A 16,876-nucleotide genomic window follows, 5' to 3' on the forward strand; every position below is an offset into this window, starting at 1 on the left:
CAAATTACTTACAGTTTGAGAATTCTTTTTGCCAGGGAAGCACCAGATTTATTTTATAGGGAAATCAATTAGTAACTTTTAGTAAATCTTATTTCTAGCCAGGGTCACTAGTGCCAACAAGGTCAGCATAAGAACTTTGTTCAGGCCCTGTGTCTGGCCTATACCATTGCTTCTAACATCAGATGGATGTTGAAGTCTGTCTACTTTTTGCACAGCTGAAGCTAGGCCCTATCAAGGTCATTTCATGTAAGTGCAAATATAATGTGCACTTTGCACTTGACTGTTTTTGCTTTTATACTGAACTAGGACTGTGAAGTGATGGTTGCAGAATATCCCAATATATCTAATAATTCTCTGGTCAACTTTTTTTTTTTTTAATTTTTTTAAAGAACAAAGCAGAGAGCACATTTTTATTATCTTCTCCTAGTCTTCTCCCGTAGTGCATACAACATTCAAATGTTAAATGCAAAAAGCACCTTCCTTGTGCTGACTGCTATAAAACTTCATGGCAATGTCACAGAATGTGTTACTGTCACAGCCTTTGTCTGTCATTACTTTTGCTTTTAAAAACAATAGAGATTTAGGACTGGTTGGCTTTTCACTGGGAGACTGTTATGTGAGGGTGTGAGATTACTGCAGGAGATCACACTGGCAATTCACAGGGATATGCTTTCTACTGTAATCAGATGCTGGACTTATGCCATGGTTTGGTGGCATATGATACCATGGGAGTTTTTTCTTAATAGCAGCTAAGGCTAGGTCTGAACATTCTGGTAATTAAATGTCCAAATTTGTTATGAAAGAGTAGGACTTCATGGCTGTGAGTCAAATATGGGTACTCCAAATATCCTTCCTGGTCCTCATATTTCACAAAGCTCTGGACTGTTGTATAACAAGTCTTCGTAGAACGTTTCTGCCTGCTTTGTAAAGAATGATGACAGGTTTTACACTTGCACTTTGCTCTGTTAATCTACGTACTACTACATTTTTGGCAGATCCAGTATTCTTCACTTTCATTTTTAGTGTTGCCATTTGGCACCAACAACACTTCAAAGGTAAACTCTGTAAGTGCATAAGGCTTCCTTGGGATGGAAGAGGTTATGTATATATGATATGAAAACATTGTAGTTACATGCTTTCATACATACATCTTCTTTTAGAAGTTTCTTAAAGGATACTGAAATATGAACAGCTATTTCATTCTAACATAATACAGCCGAACTATAAGTTGTTGAATTGGCATCCATTATCACCTCCTTTTTGAAATTTCCTTGAAATTCCTCCTCCGTTTTGTTAGTGTGGAAATTAAGCTCTAGGTTGTGAAAATTATGTGAAGCTGAAACCTGAGAACAACTATCTGACAAATATAATTCACTATTAGATTATTCAAACTTAAGGCAAGCATACTGCGAAAGTGTTTGGTGATTACATGATCTCTGCTCTTTCACATTCTTTTGACAAGTAGGTTACCTGCACTATGCATATATTCCCCCATTAACCAGGAAAATGAGGAAGAATTTAAAGGAATATCTAAACCTTACCTTAGGTGAGAGAATGTGCAATGAATTTAGGGAAAAACATAATGCAAATGGTCCTAATCTCCAAAACATATTGAGAAGTGTTAAAGTAGATTAATTGACGCTGTTGTTGTTAACGTCACATTTTATCTTGTAGCATTATTAAAACCTGTACATAAAAGGTTGAGTTCCTGGAAATAATGTAGTAGAAGAAAGATCTCCAAAGGCAAAAAGAGATGCTGAGACCTCTGTCATGTATCCTCTATAAAAATATGAGGCTAGCTTCTAACGCTGACAGAAACTTAAGCAATTCTACATGACTGTTTGCCTGGGAAAAGATTTTCATAGGCAGAAGATATTAAAATGAAGAAAGCTGCCCTGTCATTCATTGTTTATCACAATTGATGAACAGCCATGTTCATTTTAAAAAAATCAGTCATAGAGGCTAAATATCTTAAGATGGACAGGAAGCAAGGAGAGTAATAATTTGTTTGTACTGCTCTGGTGTTATCAGTCCCCGTTGCAGTAGCTGACCAGCTGTGGATGTTATAATGTGAGGAATCATATGCTTGGAACTGTCCTTCTGTGTAATATTTAAATCCTGAGCTCTGCTCTGTGATCTTCAGTGTTTAACAGGTGTGGTTGTGTGTGGAATTTAGTATTTTTGTGAAAACAGTCTGTAGGATGTAATGTTTTTATTCAGCACAGAATTATCAGCCAAATGTATTTGCATGCAGCTAGTAAGAATGCACATCTAATGCTTTTCAAATGGTACTCCAATCATCTGCTTTAAATGATTAATAAGCACAAGCTGAATATAGCACCACATTTACCTAATGTTTGCATGATTATTTTTGTAAACATTTCATTCGGGCTTTCTCTGCCATCTTTCTAAGCATTGTCAAAACAGAAATGTTGCTATTCTTGATTAGTTTTTCTCAGTTTGTTTGATCTTCATCATGACCCAGAGAGACGTAGCAGGGCAAAGCACCAGAAATGTTGATTCTCAGTTGACAGTAAGCATGTGGTTTAAGATCAAATGAGAAAATGAATCTAGATATTTGCAGAATAGTTACAGGTTTCTAACTTTTTCCAGAGCTAGTAACTGAACTTGGTGAGAACTACAAGTCTGTATTTTGCTAACGAGCTTGTCTGGAAGCACTACAAAAATACGGTCACAGCCCCTCCTGGTTTCAAGTAAGTTAGAAATAGTTTTAAAAGATGTGGAGGGATTTGTACTTTTGTTATGTTGGCTGTCCTACTTTTTCGTTAAGCCCTTGCTGAGATAAGGTTAAGACTGGAATTTAAATGGTGTTAAGGAAGAAGCCAAGATAGTAATCAGAATATAATTAACAGCGTATCATCTCTCAAACCAGAAGGGCTGGCCAGCGCTGCCCTTCACCAATAAAAAGTGGTGGAAGATTTCCAGTTTTCCAAGTAAAACGCTAGTGTTGTTCCCTGTAGCAGTCTACAGGTGTTGTGTGATGTGTACGAAACCTTTACACCAAACAAAAATCCATCCCATCTACCAAGTATTTTTTTCTGCTCTTCAAAATTCACTCTATTTTAGTTCAGCTTTGGAGACATTCAGTAACTGGTTTTAACTGTCATGGTGAAAAGATTATATGGCACAGCAGAACTGCTATAAAATCTCATGTAAGCCCATGTATAAAACCAGGAAGATTTGGTTACCCAACATTAACTACTCTGGCAACGTTTCAGAGATGCCATCCTCTTTTTGGCAATGTTGCGAGGAAAAGTAGTATCTTCAAAACTATGTTGTGGGTTGGTTTTTTTGGGGGGGTGTTGACTTAATTTTCTACTACTGGAGTGTTAGTTCCTCAGTCTATGTAATGTACATCATCTGTCCATCGTACTTCCTTCATGAAGTGAAAACATACCTATGTTTTTCCACAGGTCCTGTGTCCCAGGGCGGGACTCTCCATCTCTCAGAATCAGGGTCAGGCCTTCCCCTTGCGGTTTTTTGAGAATTCTGACTGAGAACTGTGAGTATTAAGGAAGAAAAAAAAAAAAAAAGAGGCGGCGGTGGTAAACCTTAGCTATTGACAGACGGCACCGAATCCCCTCTCGCTGAGGCGGGGTCAGAGCCGCCCTCACCTGCACGGCGTCTCCGCGCTGTTCCCGCCATCGCCGCGACAGCTTGCGAGCGCCAGAGGCGAATTTTAACGTCATAACCCGAACAGAGTCAAACTGGGGAGGGGGGGGGGGATCCCCAGGACGCCTCAGGACGCCCCTTCTCCGGCCCTCAAGCCCCCGCCGCGGCCCGGCCCGGCCCGGCCCTCCTCCGCGGGGCCCTCGGCCCTGAGGGGTGCCGCGGGCGGGAAGCCGGTGCGGAGGGCTCCCCCCCGCCTCCGCGCGCTCCCTGGAGCCCCGGCGGAGCGGGGCGCGGCGCCGGCCTCTCCCCGCTGAGGGGAGCCCCAGCCCTGCCGGGGGAGGCGAGGCGAGGCGAGGCTCCGCTGGGGCCGGCACCTCGGGCGGGGAGGGGAGAGGCGCTGCCCGCCTTCTCCCCCCCCCCCCCCCCCCCGCAACCACCAGGGCTTCCCCGCTACGCCGCGGCCCCGCTAAGTCTGACGGAGCGCCGCCGCCGCCCACCGCAGCGCAGCGGCCCGGCGCAGGAGGGAGGCGCCGTGCGCGGCCCGACTCCCCGGGCGCCGCCGCCGCCGCTGAGGGGACAGCGGCCCGCCTCCGCGCTCCCGGCGGCTCCGCTCCGCTCCGCAACGCCGGCTCAGGTAGGAGCGGGAGCCCGGCGCGGCCCGGCTCCGCCGGCGCGGAGGGGGGAAGGAGCGGGGGGTGTGGGGGGGTGCGTGGGGAGCGGCGACCCCCGGGGCTGCCCCGCGCTGAGGTGACCTTGAGGCGCGGGGGGCGGCGGGGGAGTGCTGCCCCTGAGGAGGCGGCGGCGGCGGGAGCCCGCCGGGGCCAAGCCCGCTCCGGAGGGGCGCCGGGGGCAGCGGGGATGCGGCCGAAGGGCTGTTTTCTGGGAGGTGGATGGAGGCGGCTCCGCCGGAGAGGGCTCGCTCCGCGGGGCAGCCGGTTGCGCTGGCGCGGGGGAAAACAGCCGCCCGGTCCGCGGCGGTTTCTTTAGTGACGGGGAATAGGGGCGGGCGGAGGTGACCGCGCTCTCCCGTGCCCTGCTCGGGAAGCCCGAAGGCTGGGAGCTGGCTGGCGGCGAAGCCCCGCGCTGGCCCGCCCGAGGCGCGGCGGGTCCCCGGGCGAGCACCGGCACCGCCGCCCGGCGGGAGCCTGAGCAACCCCGGGGACGGGCTCCGGGCGCCAAGTTTCCGAAGGGGACGCTCTTCTTAGAAACGTTTATCTGGGAGAGTTAGAAGGGGGTTCATGCCCCTCAGTCCTGCGCCCTCGGCTGGGTTGTGTGAGACGGTGAGCTGATGGAAGGAGAAGCCCCTCGGGAGCGCCGTCGCCGCCGTGGCCGCGGGCGGGGGAACTCGCCCAGCTCCTGCGCCTTCAGCCGAGCTCTGGTACGGCGCGGCTGGGGCTCTTTTCTTTCTTTTTTTTTCTTCTCCTTTTTTTTTTTTTCTCCCCACCACTGGGGGATTTCAGTATCTTTTACGAGCTGTAGTTTTCAAAGCCTCGCAGTACTCCAGTGAAGTGCTAAGAGCACCTCAGAGCCCGAGAAAAACGGCGGCGGGAGATAACTTTCCCTAGGTCACCCAGTAAACCACCCGCCGACGTGCCCCTGGATGCCGGCTGAGGTGTCTGCTGGAGTCCTCGTCGCCGCCACCTTTGCACGGATGTCGTCAAGATGTGCTTTCCTATCGTCACTGAACATAATGGATTCTTTTTCTGAAATTTTGACTTCGAGACTGTACTAGAAACGTGAAAGAGAGAACACTGTCTTCCGCTATGTATCTTTGAAAAGCCTGTTGTATTGTAGGTGGAGGAAACCTTTCTTACTTAATTAAACTGTCAAAAAGTTTACTTCTTTCTGTGTATCTCTTGCTGATCATTTTTGCTTGTATTTTTTTTTGTTCTTATTGTTGTGCTGCTTTATCACATTGCACCAACACAACCTAGTCCTGTGCTAGTACTTTCTTTACTTTCTTTTTATTTAAAGCATACTTTGTAGTAAAGTGATATTTGAGAAGCATGGATTCCAAGATAAGGTCCTGGGAAGATAGGCAATCTGAAAGCAATGGTGTAGAGTAGGACTTCACTGCTGCTGAAATAAACTAAAATGTAAGTTTATAAACAGTGTGAAAGTTGACGCTGCTGTAACTCGACTCCCAAACAGTAAAAAGAAATCTTTTAAGGAATACTGATATATTGCTGGTAGGTACTGCAAGCCATTAGTTACATAAGCAGTTCTTTGAAACTGAGTGGGACTGCATGCATATGGTCTTGTTTGCAAGTAGCACTTCGTTTCTGCTCCTGTCCACTCATCTACACGTGACTAATTTTCACATGGTGACTCAAATAGAATTCAGTATTTTTATGACTTTTATGTGAAGAAGTGGTTGCTTGTCTATGTCTGTGTATCTTGCTAATAAACTAGTTCAGTATTCTTTTTAATGACTTCATGATCTAATGGTGATCTCCATTTTCAAAGTAAGCATTGCTCTAAGTTCTTCCTAAAGCAAAAGAATATGTAATAAATGTTCAGTTTAGTGTCAACGTTAACATTTTCATTTTAACATTTAAAGGAATGAATGCAGGGTAGTATGTTAACTTTAATTTGTATTTGATATCATTACCAGTATTGTCCTTCGCTGACATGCTATAAGTCCAGGACCACAACCTCTTGATTATCTAGGCTATTGAATGTGGTAGTGATCCAAATTTCTGGCACATGTCTCTATCCAAATCATATCTTTTAACCATTCAGTTGCCTATTTCCTGATTGTGCTAAGTAAACTTTTTTTTTTTTTTTACGGGTTCCATGGGGAGATAATGGATATACTTGTATGGTTTCCTATAATGCTGTCACTTCAATAGGATTAATTTTGGAGGAGTGCAAAGGGGAGAGCGAATGGACCATTATAATAGCCAGTGGATTTGGTTTGGTTTTCCTCAAATAGGCACTTGGTGTCATTTGAGATGCCTCAGGGTACCCCTCTGGGCCTTTCGCACTGCTTCAGAGGGCTGTGAGTCTCCACTATGTCCCATGTCACGTGTCAGACACAATAGGGCACCTCAGATAGCATTAGCTACCTCTTTGTAGATAGCTGAGTCAAACCTGGTGCATTGGTCTGGTTCCTTATTCTTTGTTAGCTAAGAATAAAGCACTGCATATCACTTGCCACAGTAGCTTTAGTGATGTGACTAGAAAGTAGGACTAGTTGTCTGAATATACATAATCCTTTAGGTGTTAGTTTAGAGTTATTCTACATCAACAAAACCTGCATATTCTGGTTATTTGTCCAAAACTTGTAGTAGGCAGTTTAAAGTATAGCAAGTGAGGTAAAAAGAAAATTCTGATACTCAAAATACCCTAAAATTTGCATTGTTACTTCAGAATAGGTGCAGGATGATGAATATGGCTGGGGAAAAATAATCTGTTTTGACCATGAGGAGAGAACAGAGTAATTATACAAGATTTAAGTGATTTACTGACAGTCTGATGGGAGATGATAGTGGAGGAGATAACTGGGAACGGGATGAATGTTTACATTTAAACAACATTGTGTGGCTGCTGAAATCTTTTAAAATAAACATTTGAACAAAGTTCAAACTTCTGATGAAGCTTACCATTGGAATGCATGTGTCAGATGTACTTAAGAATTTGTTTAAAAACAAAGCTTTACATGTAAAGTATACTGTGCAGTAAATGTTTGCAATTTGCAAAGTTCAAAGTGGAACTTAAGTTGTCCTTTGAAAGAAAAAGTATGCAAAAACTAAGTAAGTAAAGATGAGTATAAATGCAGACTATTTATGTTAAGAATAGAACTGGCAAATGCAGAAGGATAAAATATTTTTAATTATCTGAAAAGGAAAAAATCTAAAATCTTTAAGAAAGGAAAAGTGAGCGTGGACAAATAATATTTACATGTAATAGGATAATAGACGTAACAGTAATGCATGTCAGTTGCTGAGGTACATGTTGGTCTCAGTATACTCATGCTACAAAACTACCAGTTAAATCAGAAAGGCTTATTTTTTGCCAAAGCCTAGTCTGAAAAACGTTTCATCTTCCATAAATGGAGTTATTTAGTAGCAAAATATTTCAGACTTCCATTTTATAGGTGCGACTAACTCTTTCACATTTATTTGATCTAATATAGCATATCCTAAGTGATGTGTTAACTGGCATTTTCCTGGGTGACCCCATACGCATCAGCATGGGCTTGTATCTAAAGGTCATTATGTGAAAAGCCTTGTTTTCACATATTTCATTCTTAAATATTTTGTAACATATAAATAAAATAGCTGGTGTGCTGCAGGGACTCCCTCCATACACTGGAATGTAAACCAAAAAGGCTTAAATGTTTCTTGGAGGCAGAAGTTGCTGCATATGTAACATGTACAATAGGAAGTGTATTTTGAAGGGTTCATTGCACACCTTTAAGTGTGTGGAAAAAGACATCATTTCTGAAGAGCCTGAGTTTCTTCAGTTTGAATGCTCAGGTCAATGTCCTCATAGCCTCGATAGGAATCATCTTGTGGGAGCTTATTTATCTGCTTTCAGCTGTTTCTCTCCTCTGATCTAAAGGCCTCACATTGCTGGCAGATTTTAGTCTTCCCATCACTCCTATTTCAATGCCATACGTCCCAAGAACTGCTCAGGTTCCAGAAGTTGCCATATTTGGAGTGCCAAATACTTGTGAAGGCAACATTGTGGTGCAATTTCTGAACATCTGTGAAAGAGCAGCAACGGTGATATTATGTACTAGGTAGTACAGTTGTCATATTACAAGAATCTTTGTTGGCACAGTGAATTTATTAACTGTGTAGTGGAACCCCTTTAAAAAGTAGTAGCGCTGGGTTTTTCAGAACCAAAACTGGTTTCTTTCATTGGTGCTTCTTGTGAAGGAGGTAGTTTGTCCTGCCTGCATGTAGCAGTCTGATTATGTATGCATTGTATGTATATATGGAAACCATCACATGGGTTTGCAAATTCATCAAGGAAGAATTGATTTTAATTGTTGAAGGGACAGGATTCAGAGCTGCAAGACTGAATCATGTTTCCCTCTCACACCTACCAAGCTTCACAACCGTTTGACCTTAAATGTGCATTTCAAGTTTTGAAAAACTTTGTGCAGTATGAAGCCCAGAAGCTGTCTCTGTTCAGCATTTATATTTCTAAGATTAATAAGTCATTAATTCCATAGTGTTTAATTCCCATAGTGGGAATTATCTTTAGCCTAACTTATTTATTAACACGCCTAAAATAACTTATATTGAACTTCATGAAAAGTACGTCTAATATAAAATCATCCAGCAGGGATGAAGATTGCTTAAAAATATTGCAGCTGCTCATGTCCACTCCATATTACATGCATCTCTCTTTAAAATGCCTTAGGATTCAGCAGTTTTCTGATGAAGAAGAGCTTTTTCTTGGTGGTTAACAGTGAGGCTAACACCTAACGTATTCCTTTTGATATCTCGTTATAAGCAGGAGATACTTTCCAAGCCTCTGGATAGCTTTACTGTGGAAAAGTCACAGTGTCACCTTGAATATATTTGGTGATCATATATATTCTATCCTGCTTATTGAATAGCGGTTCTTCATCAGTGGAAGTTATTCCCACTAATGGGAAATCTTCCATCATGGAAGGTGTGATTGCATTCAGCAGAACATACAAAATAGGCCCATATATTAGACTATCTGGCATTTCAGTTTTTGTGATGCAAGTATTTTCTTGGTATTTTAAACCTTTTTTGTAACATTGTTATTATTTAAACAGGCTAATAATGTTTAATAGGATTGAAATAATAGGAATTTTTTTTTCAGGGAATGTTAGCTGTAACCAAAACTGGAAACTCCCAATAGGTTGTTGGGTCCCTAGAAAGTATTCTAATAGGTGTCTCGAAATGTTTTTTAAGCAGCAGTATTAAATGAGGAGATTTTTGATAATCAAGAGCAGAAAAACATTCTTTGCTATCATCAGATTTCTTTGCAATTCTGTTGATAGCAATTGCTGAAGCTTAAGGTAAATTCAGTTTATTAAAAAAAAATAAGATTTTGATTCATTGTCACCTCAGGAGACTGATCTGTGCATTTTTAGGTGCTGGCCCACAATCACAGTAAAAGCAAAATTGTAGTTTTGAAAATAAACTTACGTAAGAAAAACTAATTGGTGGCAATATTAGGTGCATATACAAATGCTTTGCTGCATTGAACTTGTAGTCTTAAGTTCAAGTGCAGTTTTAATGCATTGCTTTATTCTACAAAATCTACATGTTCACCAGCATTTTTCTAATGTGTGAAGTATTTTACTAGCTTTAAAAATCAGTTTTTGTGGACTAAAAGTAGAAGACTGGCATAAGTTTTGGCCTATAAATAATAGAAAGTAATTACACGAAGACAAAATGTCAAAACTTTATCTGGAAAAGATCTATTACATGTTATTGGGTTTTTCTTAATTACGGTAAGTACCAAGTGTCCAAAAGCCCTGACAAAAACTAGGCCCATTTTTGGTTAAACATGCAAATGTCACAAGAATTGTTCTGGGAGAGGTAGAATGATTCTTCTTGAAAGGTTAAATACTCTGAAAAATTAATGTTATACACTGTAGCCCCGCTGATTCTGTGTCAACTGCTAAAGAATTTGAGAGCAGTAGAAACAAGAAAATGCCATTATGGTCTGTGAGGGTTGGTGTTAATAGGTTTGTTTCCTCCAGAAGATACAGTATTATGTTGCTTTTTGTGTGACCCAACAGTGTTCCTGTCATATTTTTTCTTGGCACTGCTAACATTTATTGCTCCCTAGCTAAATAAGATGACAAGACAGAGTTGCATTTACTGTGAATTTTCTTGTGATTTTTTTTTTCCCCTTCCTTTTTTTGACTCAGGTTTTGCAAGTTTCTGGACAGTAGAGAAAAATGGAAAGGTTACTTTATGTGCAGCACTCCTGTTATACATCCTGGCATGACATATGCCTTTTTTTAAAATACCATTGTACTTTTTGTTACTTATAGTCTACAATGGCTTCCAGATCCCTTCCAGCAGAACTTAGCTTATCTCTATTTTGTATTTTTACTTGATTTCTAGATTTGCACTTGCTCTGCTTACAGTTTACTTTTCAACAAGTTCTTCAATATATCAAGTTTTATTTTGAATTTTGATCTTGTTGGCTTGTGGACTGAAAGTGATATGAACCCTACCTGCTTACTTCTCAAACATTTTTCTCTACTGAAATTTGTTAACGAATACAGTCAGCTGTGATATATATTCTTGCAGTGTGCCATGTGAAATTGCATTCCATTGACAGCGAATTTTAGTAATCACTTTTAATTTGTGTGGCAGTTTGTTTTTTAAGAAACTGTGCACCCACTAAGCTGCAATTTCATATCAATCCCCTGCTAAGCTGTGATTTCATATCAGTCCTACTGTCCCATGAAAATATCATGTTGGACAGTTACTGAAAGCCTTACTGTAGCCAGTATAAATTGCCTATTACTGGGTTTTCCTTCTTTAGTAGGCAGGTTACCATACGAAAAAGGAAATCTCATTGGTTTGACGATTTGATTATTTTCAGGCACTTAATCTTGATGATTTAACTCATTTCAGCATCTTCCTTGGTATAAAAGGGAGGTGGATTGGTTTGCAGTATCTAGACTCTGACTTGCTTCTCCTTTTGAAGTTGCATACTATTTTTGCCTCTCCACAGTCCTTTGGGAACTTTACCCTTCCTTCGTGCATTATTGAATATAATAGCTAATGTTTGGGGATGGCTTTAGGTAATTCCTTAAGTACTCTGCAGTGAACTTCATCATTCTCTATCAAACTGAGTATGGGCTTCTTTTGATGTTTTTTAGCCTATTCTTTTTCTTCAGGCCTGTAGTCCTGTCTTCTTGGTAAAAATCACTTCAGAATTTTTTTTGCTTTTCATTATCCTTTAGATGGAGACATTAAAAGAGTATGAAGAGGGTACTGAGTACTTCAGCTTTCTCTTAACCATATGTTATTTTCTGTCCTTTCCTATTAAATTCTAGAACCTCTGCTTATCTCTGTCTCCCACTTTCTTCTGCTGTATTTGTAGATCGTTTTCCTATTGCCTTTTAATGTCCCTTATTAGTTGTTGATCCTTTTGTGTGTTGGCTCATCTGGATCATACCTAAGATGTTTGTGCCATTCTTTTCTACTTGTTCTTTGTTAAATGTTCTTGTTTCACCTTTTGTACAATCTCTTCTAATAGTCAAAGCCTTTAAAGACTCTGGGTGTAACAGTAATAGTCTCTTACAATGCTTCCTACATTCCCTCTGCGCTGAGATAATCTGCTGCACTATTTTATACAGGCTTTGTTGATAACTATCAGTTTTCCTGAACTCCTTGATCATCTCTTCAAGTGATGTTACAAACCATTTGGCTGAGTTTGCTGAAGTTGCTGCCCTGAATTCCACTTCTTTTTTTGTGCTGCTTTCACATCTTTCTTTCAATATGCTAGTGAATTCTCTTGACTTGTGATAATGCTTACTTGAAATGTATTGCTGCCCTTAAAATCTCAGCCAGTGCTTTCCTATTAAATCAGAATAAAATACAACTGCCGTGTTAGTAACCTCTTCCATGTTCATACCTTTATCTTGTTAGCGCAGGTCCACCTTAATAATATACCATGTTTCCTCCTCAAGGGAGCAGCATGAAAAGATTAAAAAAATACATGTATGTGATGGCTAGGGCATGGCATGAGGGAGCTAAGACTCTGTGTGTTTTTACTTGCTTTGTTAGGGGACATTTTCTGCCTTCATGCAAGTTGCTTGCCTTTGCTGGGCTGTTGTTTCAGATTAATAATTAAACTGCTATGGTATGCACCTAACCTGCATGTTTCAAGGGTTAATTCATCACTACTTGTAAAGCTACTAAGAATTTTGGATAGAAAATGCTGTTGTAAGTGCAAAGCACTGTTTGTATCAGCAAGATATTTGTAATGTTATTTGAAAAGAGTATTAAAGTCACTTGCTTAAAGAGAAGTGAAGTGTGCTAGGTTCTACATATACACAAACAACCAAGTCTCTTCTCTATGTGAAAACATCAGTTTTTTTGGTGTTCTTCTTGCAGGCACCATTCTGAGAACCAGTGCATTTCAAGTAGAAGAACCTGCCCAGAACAGAATACCCTTTCAGTTAAAATTTCATCCTGCGCTAGGGAGGGAATATCACATTTGTAAACTTGGCACGAAGTGTTGCGTTCTTGTCAAGAGACCACTTCCAAGTAACATTTATGGCCTGATTGTCAAATAAGTTATAGAAAACGCAGTAGAAATATTTAATGTATTAAGGGCAGGATTTTTAAAAAGGCGAGGAAGGGAAGCCAAATGGAATTTTAAGTCCTGTTGGCTTGTCAATGGGATTTGTGCATCTATAAGTTGGATGTTTTTGAAAATTGCACTCTAAATTGGTGACTAACAGAGATCTTCCCATCATAATGGCTTACCAGTTACAATTAATAATTCAACTGAAGATTATTGGAGTCTGATTCAGTACCTCCTGAAAATTATGAAAAGTTTCTCTCATTGATTTTAGTGGCTTTGGGTTACGTTGTTAGAGTGCTCTGATGAAATAATGTGCTTTTGGGGGATAATTTTCCCCCTTCCAATGCATCTAGGTAGCCACAATTGAAAGTCATGAGTTACAGGAGAAATGGATGATGGATTCTTCTTTGATGCTGTTTATGTACCAGTATTTACAAGGATGTATAAGACCCCATTCCCCTGAGCGCAGGAAGAATCAGGCAAAGTGAGTTTCTCTTTGCCAGCTTTCCATAGCAAAAGCTCAGTGGTGGGTTTCCTTGGGAAGGGAAGTGGGAGGTGGGCTATGCAGTAGCTATTACTGCTGTGCAGCATGGGCTCTGCATCAAACGAAACAGCAGCAGTGCCCAGCCTTCCCTCCCAGCTTCCCTCCATCAGTGCACAGGGATGTCCAATGCCGCAGACTTTGCTGTTACGCACCACTGAGGAGCTGGCTGTTTTCATCATTCCTTCTCTTTCTTTGTCTTTTACTGCCTGTCTCTCCTCTTTCATTTTAGCTCTCTCTTTCTATCCTCAAAAAATATCTAGATGAATCCTTTCCCCTTAAACCATTTGAATTCCTAAACAGTCTTATATTTGATATTGATTTGGATGGAAACATGCCTTTTACAGCTGTTTGAACAGAGCGATGTCAATTAAACCTACCAGTTTTATCCAACCAGATTTTCAAGCATCCCAGAAGCACAGCACTGTCTTTGGATAATCTGTGTATAAATATAAAAAATAGAAGCCCCATGTATATGTTTGTGAGGGACATAAAATCTATAAAAGAACAGCAGTGCATCACTGGTATTGTTAATAAAACAGACATAATATTTAGAGATTTTTAGGGAGATGTGGAATTTTTGTTATCATATCAATATCTGTGAAAAGAGGTTGGTTAATCAAAACAAAGATTTGTGAAAATATGTTTATTATCACTGAAAGATGAGCTGATAGGTCCAGATCCCTCTGCAATGGAGAGAGATATTTTTCTAAATGAAAATACAGAGGTACTGCTGTTGAACTGGGAGTCATTTGGAAGTATTTTTGTCTTCTCACGACACCATGCAGTCCTGTTAGCAGTCTGCCTCTCTGCAGCAGCAATGGGTGTACAGTACTGATGTCTTTTCAAGTTGAATAAAATTCTGCTTCAGATATGACCCTGCCTGAATTTCTTCATCTGTGGAACAGAGTATTGCATATAGAAGGACGCTTGCAGAAGTTGAAATGAACACTTAAGGGTGCATATGTTAGTGTTTAGTTCCTATGTGAATGCTTTTTTCAGTGCAGGGGGGGGAAGGCTTTTTCAACCCATTATTATATATGACTTCTGGCTTCATAACTTTCCTATGATTTAGCCTAATTTTTTTTTCATATTTCTGTGTAAATATGGTGAAAGAAATATGAGATTGGAGGAGCTTATGATATCCATTCTAATTTTAAACCTATGAATTTTGGAAGAAAATTGTAGCCCTAAAAGCTTTGCTGTGTGAGGGGAAGGTATACAGAAGGAAAAGCCATAGGATGACTATAAGTGTTGAACAATAAAACCGGAACAAAAAGCTTTCTATAAATAGTAGCATGGTCCCAGTTCAGTGAAGTACTTAAGCATATGCCTAAATCCCTCCTTGTTCAACAAAGCACTTACATGTGCATTTGAATTCTGCTGAAATAAAGCATTAAACATCAGGCCTAAGTGCTTTGTTGAATTAGGGGCTGTATCTACACAGACAGACCTGGAGAGAAGGATGGTTTTCTTCACAGCAAAATGGTATGCTGTAAGCCTTTGTGGCATAATATTTTCAATAAAGTTTCTGACATTGTGCACTGACCAATTAACTTAGAGAACTATTGGACATTAAAGTATTAGAGAGTAATTGTGTTCCGATATTCCAAAAATTGTGTTCTTTTGGTGTTTGCAAATTGATCAGACTTAATGATAACTGCTGCCTTTGTAACAGTAGGACCTGCATTATCTACTAAAGTGAATTTCCAATTTCTCAGTAAAACTAATACAACGAGGATTTTCCTCATTACCTTAGTGAAGCAGTCTGTACTCAGGAATTCAAAGCTGGGCTTCTCGATCCAGGTACCCCAGTTAGCACTCTGTCCAGTAGTTTTCAAATACATGTAAAGACCATTTTGGTTCTCAATTTTTGAGTTACCTATATAAGACCTCTTACAAAGGCTTATTTTCTCAGAAAATATTTAGAACTTATTTTCTTAAAATGAAATCTAGTTAACCATTTCAATTTTTCAAAGCATTAGTCACTTTTGAAACTATTCTACAGGTATCCTATTTATTGACAGCTATTTTTAGTCATCTTGTCTCTGAAAGGGCTCCACATAATGTTACCAGTTGTGACGGCTGGCTGGATTGATCAGAAGGCGAAACTTAAAAAGTGTCTCTCGATCAGGCTAAAATAATGAAAATACAATGCATCCTGCTTTTTTATAACATGGACATATACAACTAACCAGACAGTTTTTTTTATTTGTAGGAGTGTGGAGGTTATAAAACTTACATTTCCATTGGGATGGAAACTTCAATGTGTCACTCCCTTGTCAGGGATTCTGAGGTACAGACTTGGCTTTTGAGAAAGCTGCCTGTCGTGGTTTAACCCCAGCCAGCAACTAAGCACCACGCAGCCGCTCACTCACTCCCCCCCATCCAGTGGGAGGGGGGAGAAAATCAGGAAAAGAAGTAAAACTCCTGGGTTGAGATAAGAATGATTTAATAGAACAGAAAAGAAGAAACTAATAATGATAATGATAACACTAATAAAATGACAGCAGTAGTAATAAAAGGATTGGAATGTACAAATGATGCGCAGGGCAATTGCTCACCACCTGCCGACCGACACCCAGCCAGTCCCCGAGCGGCGAATCCCTGCCCCCCCCACTTCCCAGTTCCTAAACTAGATGGGACGTCTCATGGTATGGAATACACTGTTGGCCAGTTTGGGTCAGGTGCCCTGGCTGGGCATGAGAAGCTGAAAAATCCTTGACTCTAGTCTAAACACTACTGAGCAACAACTGAAAACATCAGTGTTATCAACATTCTTCACATACTGAACTCAAAACATAGCACTGTACCAGCTACTAGGAAGACAGCTAACTACATCCCAGCTGAAACCAGGACACTGCCCCAAGTTCCTGCTCTGATTGACAACACAACTTTCACATCTCAGATCACTCAAAATTAATCAGACCCAGGATTCCCCAAATGCATTTCAGTATATTAGTTATGAGAGTCACCTTCACAGCTAGGATACTTTTTTTTATTTTTCTTTCCAATGGAAATCTGGGTGAAGTAGGTAGGTAAGTAATGAGTAGTTGGACTTTTGATAAAGTGAAGTTTTGACCAAACAATGTTCTGATGTTTTAATGAAACAGAATTACCATTGTGATTTGGCAGACATATATGTGGCAAGTGGATATATATATGTGGCAAGTGAAAGACCGCTTTCAAAAATAAATCTTTGAAGTACTGGGACTCTTTAAAAAGAAGTCTGTACAGCCCAAGTCATACCTAGTGCTAATTGCCTATCAGTCACAGTGCTAGAACACACTGCCTTTGCTTTGTTTATTTCACTGTTTTTCTGTTGAGCAAATCTGTGTACCTATTTTGTGTGTGTGCATTATGTCCCTATCATGAAAAGCACACTGTAAGAATGGTTAATTCAAGTGTTACACCTTTGAGCTGATTAAAGAAATT

At 40.6% G+C, this 16,876-nt stretch overlaps 1 protein-coding gene across 2 annotated transcripts in view; it reads left to right on the forward strand.

Moving 5' to 3' along the window:
• The first annotated feature begins 3,947 nt into the window (after nt 1–3,947).
• The window catches only part of ATP2B2 (ATPase plasma membrane Ca2+ transporting 2), a 440,214-nt gene continuing 427,285 nt past the window's right edge, over nt 3,948–16,876 (forward strand). For both annotated transcript variants that reach the window (XM_069769735.1, XM_069769737.1), the window contains exon 1: nt 3,948–4,267. The gene's annotated coding sequence lies outside the window, so the exon portion shown is untranslated. The remainder of the gene's footprint in view (nt 4,268–16,876) is intronic.

The sequence above is a fragment of the Haliaeetus albicilla genome, chromosome 24 (assembly GCF_947461875.1).
Source record: "Haliaeetus albicilla chromosome 24, bHalAlb1.1, whole genome shotgun sequence".
In the NCBI taxonomy this organism is placed as follows: Eukaryota; Metazoa; Chordata; class Aves; order Accipitriformes; family Accipitridae; genus Haliaeetus; species Haliaeetus albicilla.